At 47.9% G+C, this 13,263-nt stretch overlaps 1 pseudogene; it reads right to left on the reverse strand.

The window, feature by feature from the left end:
• Positions 1-863: 863 nt before the first annotated feature.
• On the reverse strand, positions 864-11,500 carry LOC112078380 (ubiquitin carboxyl-terminal hydrolase 22-like; annotated as a pseudogene).
• Between the last annotated feature and the right edge of the window lie 1,763 nt (positions 11,501-13,263).

Raw genomic sequence — 13,263 nt, forward strand, 5'->3', positions numbered from 1 at the left:
AGAGAGATTAGTGATACAATAAAGGTCAGTTTCCATGGTTAACTGCCAGAGGCTGCAATAATGAATGCTAAGCAGCGACCAAAGTTTTGTGTAGGGGGGCGGCAACATGATGGTCAACGATGTGACTGAGGACTGATACCCTCATCAGAGAGAGACGAAGATTCACCCTGCGCAGCAAGGCAAGACCAGGAAGAATAGCTGCTACTTGGCAAAGCTAAACGGGGATCTGAAAAACCAAAAAATCCATCTCCACACTAGCATACACAAGAATGCTCAAGATCATTACTTATTCCAGTGCTGCGTGCTAGTGTGGCTATTGGAACGACCCCAAGAGTGTATTACTTATAACACTGTTTTCACCCTCAGACTCAGCCCTGTCTGTGCTTTAAGAGTCATGCTGCAGCAACCAGGCTGTGGACTGGTGATGAAGTACAAGAGGAAGAGGAAGAGAGAGGAAGGACAGGTTAACAGAGAGATGGAAGATAAAGAGCAAATTGACATTCTTAAATTAAGAAGAATTTCAAAAAACAAATCCAAATGTGATTAACTCCCATATCTACTGGCTGAAATACACAGCTGTGCATCACAGCAGCAGATTTACCTGTTGCCACAAGAAAAGGGCACCAGTGTATAGAACATATCTTTTGAAATGCTTAATTATTTTGGAACTTTGTAAGTGTCATGTTTTAATTGCTTATAATCTATTTCATTTCTTTGGAATGTAACATGTATCCCATGCAAATAAAGCCCTTAAAGTGAAATTGAGAGAGAGCCTACTATGTTTATGTAGCCATATGAAGAGAGAGGAGAGAGGGATCAGACATGGTGAGATGGGGACGGACAGACGTTTTAGTGTGCTCTACTGCGTAGAACATCCTGTGAGCGTGGTGCCCTGAAAGGTGGCTCTTTTCCGTTGACCGTTGAGGGGCCGTTCCCCGGTGGCTAAGGGGCCAGATAGGGGCGTGACGAGCCCGGCGGTCCAGACTGATGTTCCCAGAATATGGGTCTATTGTGGTGGACACACGCTAGAGAGGGGAAGGGAGAACAGCCAATGAGAATACATCATGTGTGGTATGGGTGAGTTATGTTTGAGGTAATAAAGACTGGTGTTGTTGTAGTAGTCATGGGGAAAGGGTGATAGATGGTCATTCGGTGGTATAAGTTATATCACACTCTGTGTGGTGTGTGGTGTGTGTGTACACAATTCTGTCGCCAAGCGCACCAATTTGCAAATTCAATCGAGGATGTTACAAAGATAGGTGATTTTACATTTAGGTATTTTGTAACGCTAGCTTTGAGAATGGTAGTTTTTAGCTGAGGATCAAGAGATATATAGGTGGCACACACACACACACCCCACAACCACACACACACACAACACACCACACACACAGCGAGAGCGAGAGGAAAAAAATTGTAGGGTCAATCACAGTAATCAGTGTTGATTTTTATGTTATTGTGGGGCTATTACCACCCGCCTCCGTCCAGTAGGGGGCTATATTTTTATTTCTTTCTTTTTATTTACAGATAAGCTGTTGAGAAAGTTTCTCAAGTAAACTGCAACCTGGCCAAGATAAAGCAAAGCAGTGCGACACATTCACCGTCTCCGTCAGTAGGGGGTATTACCACCGCTCCCTCCAGTAGGGGGCTATTACACCCGTTCCTCCAGTAAGGGGCTATTACCACCGTCTCCTCCAGTAGGGGGCTATTACCACGTCTCCTCAGTAGGGGCTATTACCGCCGTCTCCCTCCAGTAAGGGGGCTATTACGCGTCTCCCTCCAGTAGGGGGCTATTACACGTCTCCCTCCAGTAGGGGGCTATTAACCACGTCCGTCCAGTAGGGGGCTATACCACCGTTCCAGCTCAGTAGGGGCTATTACCACCGTCTCCTCAGTAGGGGGCTATTACCATCGTCTTCCTCCAGTAGGGGGTATCTACACCGTCTCCTCCAGAGGGGGTATTACCACGTCTCGTCAGTAGGGGGATATTAGGTTCCCGTCCAGTAGGGGGCATTACCACCGTCTCCTCCAGTAGGGGGCTATTACACGTTCCGTCCAGTAGGGGGCTATTCCACCGTCTCCATCCAGTAGGGGGCTATTACCACGTCTCCCTCAGGAGGGGCTATTACCACCCTCCCTCAGTAGGGGGCTATTACACGTCTCGCGTCCAGTAGGGGGCTATTACCACCGTCTCGTCCAGTAGGGGGCTATTACCACGTTCCTCCAGTTAAGGGGGCTATTACCACAGTCTCCCTCCAGTAGGGGGCTATTACCACGTTCCGTCCAGTAAGGGGGCTATTACCACATCGGAGGGTCTGATGTGGTTTTGGGAAGTTAGCTTTATTTAGTATAGCATCTATCATGTAGTTTTCAAGCCATGAGCCACAAGCTACAAGTAGAACATGTGAAGAAGTACTGTAGCTAAAGAGCTAACCTAAGTCTCCTGGTATACCGGACAGGTACAAGATCGAATATGTCTTTTTCTGCCCTGAACAAGACAGTTCAACCCACTGTTCTAGGCCAGCATTGAAAATAAGAACGTATTCTTAACTGGACTTGCTAGTTAAATAAAGGTAAAATAAATTTTAAAAAAATACTGGAGCTAGTCTCGGCCAGGTATTCTGGAGCTAGCTACGGCGAGGTATACGGAGCACCTACGGCCAGGTATTTGGGCTGCCTAAAGGCAGGTTATTTTGGAGGCTAGCCCTACGGGCCAGGTAATTCTGGAGCTAGCCATACGGCGAGGTATTTTTGGAGCTAGTCTCCGGCAGGTATCGGAGTAGCCTAAGGCAGGTATACCGGTAGCAGCCCTTAAAGGCCAGGTATATCGGAGCTAGCCCTACGGGCAGGTATTCCGGAGCTAGCCTACGGAGGTATAACTGGAGCTAGCCTACGGCAGGTAACTGGACTAGCTATCGGCTAGGTAATTATTCTGGAGCTAGCCTTGGCAGGAGTGTATTGTTAGCTCTTATGGTCAGGTATATATTCTGGAGCTAGCTTACGGCCAGGTATATGGAAGCTAGTCTACGGCCAGTGTTTGTGTATGTCTAGTCCTACGGCCAGGTATTCTGGAGCAGCCTACGGCCAGGTATACTGGGCTAGCTTTTGTGTGGTGTGGCCAGGTGAGGCTGGCCCGCTAGCCGTGTTGCAAACTGTGTAGAGTGCGTAAAGTGCAATAGTTGGTGCAGTCGTGTGATAAAGTTAGTGAGCTCTTTGTGTAAATGTGACCAGGACGCCAGCATTAGAGAACCTCTGCCCAACGAGCTTCACAGGAGGGGAGGAAATTAAATATGAGAGGAGTGCAGTGAGGGCAGTGTCGGGAGACGGTAAGGATGAGAGCAGGTTAAGAAAAGGGTCACTCAGACTGATAAATAGGGTAGCGTTTGGGGAAAAAGGATGGGGGGTAGCTGAGATCAGAGGGGGAAGGGTGAGGGGAGGAGGGGGTAAGATGGAGGAGGATGCAGAGGAGAAAGGAGGATGGGAGGTGAGAGCGAGGGGGAATGGTGAGGGAGGAGAGGGTAAGATGGAGGAGGATGCAGAGGGAGAAGAGGTATGGGGAAGGTGGAAAAGCAGAGGGGGAAGGGGTGGGGAGGAGCGGGTAAAGATGGAGAGGATGCAGAGGAGAAGGAGGATGGGAGGTGAATAGAGGGGGGAATGGTGAGGGAGGAGGGGGTAAGATGGAGAGGAATGCAGAGGGAGAAGGAGGGATGGGAGGTGAGAGCAGAGGGAGGAAGGGTGAGGGAGGAGGGGTAAGATGGAGGAGAGGCGCGAGGGAGGAAGGAGGATGGGAGGTGAGAGCAGAGGGGGAGGGTGAGGGAGGGGGGGTAGATGGAGGAGGATACAGAGGGAGAAGGGGAGGAGGTGAGATCAGAGGGGGAAGGGTGAAGAGGAGGGGGTAAGATGGAGGAGGATGAGAGGGAGAAGGAGGATGGAGGTGGAGAGCAGAGGGGGAAGGGTGAGGGGGAGGGGGTAAGATGAGGAGGATGGCAGAGGGGAGAAGGAAGGATGGGCGGTGAGAGCAAGGGGGAAGGGTGAGGGAGGAGGGGGTAAGATGAGGAGGATACGAGGGAGAATGGAGGATGGCGTGAGGATCAGAGGGGGAAGGTGAGGAGGAGGGGTAAGATGGAGGATGGATGCAGAGGGAGAAGGAGGATGGGAGGTGAGAGCAGAGGGGAAGGGTGAGGGAGGAGGGTAAGATGGAGGAGGATGCAGAGGGGAGAAGGAGGATGGGAGGTGAAGAGCAGGGGGGGAATGGTGAGGGAGGAGGGGGTAAGTGGAGGAGGGATACAAGGGAGAAGGGAGGAGGGAGGTGAGAGCAGAGGGGGAAGGGTGAGGAGAGGGGGTAAGATGGAGAGGAGGATGCAGAGGGGAGAAGAGGATGGTGAGGTGAGATCAGAGGGGTTGAAGGTGGCGGGAGGAGGGGTAAGCTGGGGAGGATGCAAGAGGGTAGAAGGAGGATGGAGGGTGAGAGCAGAGGGGAATGGTGGAGGGAAGGAGGGGGTAAGATGGAGGAGGATGCAGAGGGAGAGGAGATGGGAGGTGGGGCAAGAAGGGGGAAGGGTGAGGGAGGAGGGGTAGTGGAGAGGAATGCAAGAGGGAAGAAGGAGGATGGAGGTGAGAGCAGAGGGAAGGGTGAGGGAGGAGGGTAAGATGGAGGAGGATGCACAGGAGAAGGAGAATGGGAGTTGAGAGCACGCAGGGGGAAATGGTGAGGGAGGAGGGGGTAGATGTTTAGAAGGAGAAGATGCAGAGGGAGAGGGAGGATGGGAGGTGGAGAGCAGAGGGGGAAGGTGAGGAGTGGGGGTAAGATGGAGGAGGATGCAGAGGAGAAAGGAGGAGGGAAGGTGAGAGAGAGGGGGATGGTTGAGCGGAGGGGGTAAATGGAGGGGATGCAGAGGGAGAAGGAGGATGGGGTGAGAGCAGAGGGGGAAGGTAGGGAGGAGGGGGGTAAGAATGGAGGAGGATGCAGAGGGAGAAGGAGGTGGGAGGGTGAGAGCAGAGGGGAAGGGTGCAGGGCGGAGGGGGTAAGGATGGAGGAGGATGCAGAGGGAGAAGGAGGATGGGAGTGAAGAGCAGAGGGGAAGGGTGAGGGAGGAGGGGGTTAAGATGGAGGAGGATGCAGAGGAGAAGGAGGTATGGAGGTGAGGACAAGGGGGAAGTTGAGGGAGGAGGGGTCCGATGGAGGAGGATGCAGGAGGGGAAGGAGGATGGAGGTGAGAGCAGAGGAAGGGAGTTCTTGCTTTGGCGATGTAGGAAGCTTGAGAGGATGTCAAAATTTCAAACGTGAGTATTTTAGCAGTCTTACATACAACCTTTTACTTTCTTCCACATCTCTCCACCCCCCACCAATTTTAACGATGGGAGGAATGTTGGCTAGTGAAAAAGATGGATGAGAGGCTACACGACACCCACTTATGGCAGACTTGACAGGTGAGTCTGATTGGAGGCCGCCAGTGAAATTTGGTCATGATGCAGCTCAGTGGTTGGATTGTTGGCCTTCTCCGTTTGTCGTCTCTAGGTACAGAACACAGAGAGAGAGATGAGAGCGAGCACACATCACACAGTGGACACTTTGCACTTTTAAAGTACTCTTTCACTCACTCTCGCCCCCCCGTCTCGCTCTCTGTCACCCTCCCCCTCCGTCGCCCACCCCCCCCCCTTCTGTCCCCCCGCTCTCTGTCAAACCCCCCCTCGCTCACTCATCCACTGGCAGTGAAGCCTGTCTAGCACTCTAAACTCCCTCTACAATTCTGGCGAATCAGAGCCTCTTTACTGGCCGTCCTCCCTCTGTGTCATTGCGGTGCAAGTGGGGCATGTCATTCCCCCCCAATCCTCTCTCGTTCCTTCGGTGCGTGGCATTTGTCAACTTCTTCTTCACTCTCCCTTCAGTACATTTCCACTGGTGCGATGCGGACAACACACTGCATTATGGTATTTGACACAGACGTGCTCCTCGGCTAAGTGGATTTTCAATTGACCGACTGAAGATTCAGCGCATGCAGAATTTATGCAGGCAGACAGACTGACAAATGGTTCTTTCTTTAACCTATTTCAACTGTAGGGAGAACAGATTATCCTTTTTAAACCAAACAATTACACTGTAAGATGTCATACATTTATCATCCCTTTTGTCTTGATGAGCCACTTTGGTCTCTATCCGCTAGAAGAATCAACATCTCTCTTCAGTACAGTAACACACTGTCTGTACTGCATGAGATCAATATAGCTTTACAGAACTGAAGAGATAAATATACGTCAACCTCAGTGTCACTTTAAAACAAGAAACCAGTATATAGTGTATTTACATAAGTTAAGTGAACTTCCCACAGTATTTAAGTAATAAGTCAGGACATGCGATATTACGGGTGGTGTCTCCTTTGCATGGCGGTGCAGCACGTCCAGCGCTCGATGAGGACTCGTGGGCATCCTGTTCTCGTACCGCTAAGTGACGTGCGTGAGTCACACCAGTGAGCAGCCGGAAGGGAATGTGGGGCCAACGGTGGCCCGAGTAGAACTGTGGAGACAAGTAGGAAATAGGGAGAACAGGGATTTAAATCTGGCAGCCATGTTGTTAAATGTACCTACACTCAACTTGAATTCTTCACTGAAAAGAAAGTGAATGTTTTTCTTTGTACAGCTGAGACCTTAGCACACTGTTTCAATTTTCTGGCCACACGCCATTTTGTTTTCAAAAACATTAACGACCCCACAATGAAGAAAAAAGTGTTGTAGTCAATGGCCAATATTGATTTTTTATTATGGACTTTGACAGTCTATTACAAATCAGTTTACAGTACTTTGACAGGTATTTCCATCTGAAGAAGTATGTTTGAGTGCTGAAATGCATCAGAAAGGTTTTGGGAGTTCAGAAGATCCTCAGAGATCAAACAAAATGATTGCCTATGTAGAAATAACATCAAATGCTAGTTACTGAACTTCCAGAGAGGGTGTGTGAAACCAGACTGCTGATCTCCAGGTTGCTTGGGATTGGATGACTGACAGTCTAGTCAGGGTGTGAGATGGAGAGACACATAATGAAAGGAGTGTCTGTTCTTTGAATGCAAATGCACTGCTATTACAGCAACACACACACACCTTTAATCTCTGACTCTCCTCTGAGGCCTGGTTGAGATTTGAGAACGCCACGCACAAAGCTTATATTTGTATCTTACAGGCTTTGTCCTCCGCTGCGGCTGACAAACAAAGAGTCTATAAAAGAGACAGGGAGGCTGATCAAAGACCAACTCTCCTGGCTGAGAGGAGCTATGTGTGGGTACAAAGTCAGAGGAACAGCCCCTCTTTCCTGGTACTGATGATGGTGCTGCATGCTCCAGGTTGAAAGGGAAAGAGGAACGCGTGGAGCAGGAACGAGCAACGTGATTGGGAGAGAGGGAAGAGAAGTGTGTGCGAGCGTCTGGCTCTTAGGGACAAGAACAGAGATATGCTCTKTAGCTGAATAGTTCTCAGCAAGCACACAAAGTTTGTCCTGAAACTTTTATTCTAGTTCCCATTGTAGCATGACAAATATTCTCCAAGGGTATGCTRTTCACTTTTCTCCTTGGTCTACTCTAGACACCAGTTCATTCACCCTTCAATGTCACATCTGAACACCTGATTCAACTTGTCAACTCATCATCAGGCTCTCAATGAGTTGAATCAGGTGTTTGTTTGTCTGGGGCTACAACAAAAGTGTGTGCTGTCGGGGGTAGTGGAGGACTGGAGTTGGTAACCACTGACATAGCTTCCCCTGGATTCACCTGGTCAGTCTATCAGCCCTTACTGATGTCACTTGTTAAATCCCCTTCAATCAGTGTAGCTGAAGGGGAGGAGACAGGGTAAAGAAGGATGTTTAAGCCTGGTCTATGTCATGGAAAGAGCAGGTCTAACATTCTGTACACGCAGTGTATATACACACCAGAGAGTGGAGGGGTGTGAGGAGGAGACACCTGAGCACCAGTTCTATAATGTTCAGGGAGCATTGAGTTTAGTAGATGTAATCTAACCAACTGACTGTACTAAACACATTCAGAACTGTGAACGATTGGTAAGGAGGCTAGCATTTAGAGATAAATATGGAGACAGACGAGACCGACAGAGACAGACAATCCCCCCACCCTCACCCTTCATTTCTCTCAGACAGAGTTGTTTCCCTCCAGCTCCARAAAGCAGTGATCCAGTCAGTGACTCCCCTCTGCAGTAAGTCTGTTAGTCTGGGAGAACATTCTGTTTTGATGTGGTTAGTCATTCCATTTCTATGTCTGACTGGCTGTAATTCTCTSTCATATGTTTTCCTTTGGCCTCCCAAACCCCTAGAAGACTGCATTTGACCGCCCTAGGGTTGCAACATTCCAGTCTTTCCCAGAAATCCCAGTTGGAGGACTCCCTCCCTGATTATTCCCTCCTGAMTCCGGGAACTGGGATTCTCCAACAACAAACATTTCTGAAAAACCTGGGAATTTGGGGATTTTTTTATGGAATGGAGCAGATTGCCACCCTCTCCCGCTCCGGCCTTACCTCCTGAAAGAGCTGTGACATCTCACACACCAGACAGGAGTTGGACTGCATCTCACACTTGTGCCTGTCGGACAGGAAGAAGTCGCGCAGCAGGGGGGTGTGGGTGAGGGCCTGGACGATGCAGTTCATGAAGCACGTGTTGCCCAGGTTGATCAACCCTCGTAAACCTGACGGGGGACGGGGGGGTTAGAGAGTGAGAGAGGGGAATGTGAAATAGTAGGCCCATCTTCAGGACAAACAATCAAGAGAAGCACAGCTCTAACATTCAATCTCCTGTAACAGAGAGGAGGACATCCGCTCTAACATTCACATCTCCTGTAACAGAGAGGAGGACATTCCGCTCTAACATTCACATCTCCTGTAACAGAGAGGAGGACATTCGCTCTAACATTCACATCTCCTGTAACAGAGAGGAGGACATTCCGCTCTAACATTCACATCTCCTGTAACAGAGAGGAGGACATTACGCTCTAACATTCACATCTCTGTAACAGAGAGGAGGACATTACGCCTTAACATTCACACTCCTGTAACAGAGAGGAGGACATTACGCTCTAACATTCACATCTCCTGTAACAGAGAGGAGGACATTAGCTCTAACACATCATCTCCTGTAACAGAGAGGAGGACATTACGCTCTAACATTCACATCTCCTGTAACAGAGAGGAGGACATTACGCTCTAACATTCACATCTCCTGTAACAGGGAGGAGGACATTACGCTCTAACATTCACATCTCCTGTAACAGAGAGGAGGACATTCCGCTCTAACATTCGCATCTCCTGTAACAGAGAGGAGGACATTCCGCTCTAACATTCGCACTCCTGTAACAGAGAGGAGGACATTCCGCTCTAACATTCCATCTCCTGTAACAGAGAGGAGGACATTACGCTCTAACATTCCATCTCCTGTAACAGAGAGGAGGACATTACGCTCTAACATTCAATCTCCTGTAACAGAGAGGAGGACATTACGCTCTAACATTCACATCTCCTGTAACAGAGAGGAGGACATTACGCTCTAACATTCACATCTCCTGTAACAGAGAGAGGACATTACGCTCTAACATTCACATCTCCTGTAACAGAGAGGAGGACATTACGCTCTAACATTCACATCTCCTGTAACAGAGAGGAGGACATTACGCTCTAACATCACATCTCCTGTAACAGAGAGGAGGACATTACGCTCTAACATTCACTTTTATATGACAGGGACAAAGACAAATAATAAACAGTTCTGTAAATGTGCTAAATTTGCCATGGATTGGGCTAGGCAATCCAGCATGGTTTGGGCTAGCGCATCCAGCCATGGTTTGGGCTACCAATCCAGCCATGGTTGCTAGCGAATCCAGCCATGGTTTGGCTAGCGCAATCCAGCCATGGTTGGCTAGCGCAATCCAGCCATGGTTTGGGCTAGCGCAATCCAGCCATGGTTTGGGCTATGCGCAATCCAGCCATGGTTTGGGCTAGCGCAATCCAGCCATGGTTGGGCTAGCATCAGATGGCTAGCGTAACCAGCCATGGATTGGCTAGCGTAGGCTAGTAATCCAGCCATGGTTTGGGCTAGCGTAATCAGCCATGGTTTGGCTAGTGTAATCTACCATGGTTTGGCCAGTGCAGATAAAAGCTGTGGTCCACCACAAAGGCCTGTGTGAACAGATCAGGTGAGGCCCAGTGTGGACCTGGACTGGTCCTCCAGCCTGTTTGGCCCAGAATTAGAGCTCTCGGCGGGGGTTAAACTCTCAAGACTCGACCCACTCCACACACCCCACAGCGAGACAGCTGGTAGGCTCTCTACGAGTGTTTCATTACAGCGAGAGGGAGGAGGAGAACAAAGTAGGAAGACTGAATGAACTCTAGAAAATCAAGCGAGATAACTGCAGAGAGAGGAAAAGATGAGAGAAGAGGAAGAATGAAAAACAGAGGCCTAAGTATGTTTGAATCTACAAAGAGTTTGAGAAACAGAGCGTCTGAGAGAAAGAGACCATCCTTGTTGTGTGAACTTGTCATTGAAAAAGGAACAGCCATTCTCTCTCTCCTCTCTGGGCTTCTGCCTGCTGCCCTGTGGTTTCATTACTCCTTTCTAGCCAACATAAACAATAAGTAACCCTGGACTACACAGACAACACCACAGACACAGCCTGGACTACACAGACAACACCACAGACACCTGGAACTCACACACAGACAACACCACAGACACTGGACAACACACCAGTCTGGGTGATGAAATGACCCTGCTACCATACTAGCACATCATAAGGATATGCGGAGAGCGGACCACTATATCTCACCGATGGTGCAGTTTGTAGTGATTTTCCTTCGCTTTGGATTGTGCCGTAGTAACTCCAGCTCTCGCTTCGTAGTGCTCCCACGTCGAGTATTTCTCCCCTACACCTGGTCACAAAGACAGACACATCGTGAGACGTGACATGACAACCATCAATATTTTCAACCTGATCCTTGATAAGAGTGGCCTGGTCACAGATCTGTCTGTGCTGTCTGCCAACTCCTATGGTAATTGTCACACCGCGTGACCATAAGAGTTGGCAAATAGATCTGGACCAGGCTATGATGGAGGTCTATTGCAGGGATCATATACTAGATTTGGCCCGTGGGACAATTATTTCTTGAGCGAATGGTTGGGGCCAGAACATAATGACAAAAATAATGGAGACTGAGACTGACCGCAAGAAGCCCAAACAGATAAAATATTTGACTAAAACATAATTTCAAACCTTGAACATTTGTATACGATCATGTGTCTATTTCAAAGCTGAACCGAAGGAAAGTCCAGTGTCACGCCTCAGCTATACGTCAGGGCTTCATTCCAGGGCCAGATGTTCTACTCATATTGTATATTAACCATACTGCTTCCTTAGTGAACAACTGGGAGCTACACTTTTATGCTGATGACACTGTGCCAGTATTTACACTGCAGTCATTTACACGGAACCCAAACCCGGCTGTGGCGCGTCGCCATCGTGCGCTATCGTGCATAAATTGATTTTGCCCCCCCAACACAACGCGATCACAGACACGCAGGTTAAAATATCAAAACAAACTCTGAACCATGACATTAATTAGGGGACAGGTCGAAAAGCATTAAACATGTATGGCAATTTAGCTAGTTAGAGATAAACAGACACAGAAAAGTAGCGTTGCCTGAGCTGCTGGAGCTGCGGCCAGCAACACTGTACCTTGCAATTTCCAGGCTTTCCTCTGTTCTTCTTTGGCAATCTGTTCATCTCTTTGTCGTATATGTAGTCTTGACACACAAAACAATATATTCCACCATATAATAGTCTATTGCTGGAAGGGAGAGAGCAGAGAGAAAGAAGGAATACAAGAGCATTAGAACTAGATATTTCCTGCAGAACAACAGCTTGTGTTTATTGCACTCTAACTTCGTCATTGATGTGCCAGCATGAAGACAAGCACTTTCTGTGTTCCACTCCTCTATTGATTTGAGCCTTGTGTCGTTCCATGTCAATGCTACTGCATTGGAGAATTAGAGAACTATCACGTAGGGAAGGTGTGTGTTGTGTGTGTGTGTGTGTGTGTGACGGATATGTTTTTTGTGTGTGTGTGTGTCTGCAACCATCTCTACCTCCCTGCTCTGTCCACTGTTCTCCAACACCATGGTAACAATACCTGGGTTCTTCTGTTGCCGTGACAACCTATTTATTCATAGGTTGACCTCCGTCACCCGGTCGCGTCATGCCACTGTTATGAACGTCTCCCCTTTGCGGTTCACATGTCGGGCAATGATATGTCTAGTGTGTGATCAGCATCCGTTCAGAAAGACTGGGGTTAACTTATTTCACACCTTTTAAGTTTGGCTGAAATACCGCGTGACAGGAGAGGACATTTCTTTTTTCTGAGTTTATTAATTAAGTATCTATTTAAGCTCAATAATAATCAAACATGGTCAATTTTTTAAATATTGCAGAACACAGTGTTGAGAAGTATGTTGCAATATTTGGCCATGTAAAAAAAGCTTAACGTTTAAGAGTTCTTGCTCAGTACATGAAGACATATGAAGCTGTGGTTCAATTATCCCAGTTCTCAATCCCAGTTGAGGGTTTAGGTTGTAAGTTATTATATGGAATTATGAGCGTCGACTGTTTCTCTCTATACCATTTGAGTATTTCATAACCGTTGACTTTGGATGTTCTTATAGGCACTTTAGTATTGCCAGCCTAATCTTGGGAGTTGACAGTTGAAGTCATAAACACATGCTTCCAGCATTGCTAAGAGTGCTTGGCAAACGCGTAAGTACTGTTGAATGAATGCTTACGACTGCTGCTGTCTACCCTCCATCTGCGTTCAATCAGATCCGCTCTATCCATCATTAGACTTAATTATATCTAATATAATAAAGACTTGGTCATTAATAATGCAGCGCTCAAGATCCGGCAACTTAGATCATTTCGAAAACCCAAATTTATTCTTTCAAGTGAAATAAGAACCGTTCTATTTTATTCGAACGGGTGGTGACAACCTAAGTCAAATTATGCTTTGTTAAACATATAAAAAAAATTTATATAGCAATTGCAAAGCAAAAACAGCCTTACAATGTTAGTCATAATTATGGTAAAAAAATTTTCGGCAAAAATAAAGTTTGCGAAAGACCAAAACTTGACCAGGTTTAGACCAAAAAACGGCGTTGAGCGGCATATATGAGTTGCAAATTACATGCCCGACTCTGCTGCAGGCTGCACGCAAAGAGAAGTGACAATTTTA

The sequence above is a fragment of the Salvelinus sp. IW2-2015 genome, unplaced genomic scaffold (genome assembly GCF_002910315.2).
Source record: "Salvelinus sp. IW2-2015 unplaced genomic scaffold, ASM291031v2 Un_scaffold5601, whole genome shotgun sequence".
Taxonomy (NCBI): domain Eukaryota; kingdom Metazoa; phylum Chordata; class Actinopteri; order Salmoniformes; family Salmonidae; genus Salvelinus; species Salvelinus sp. IW2-2015.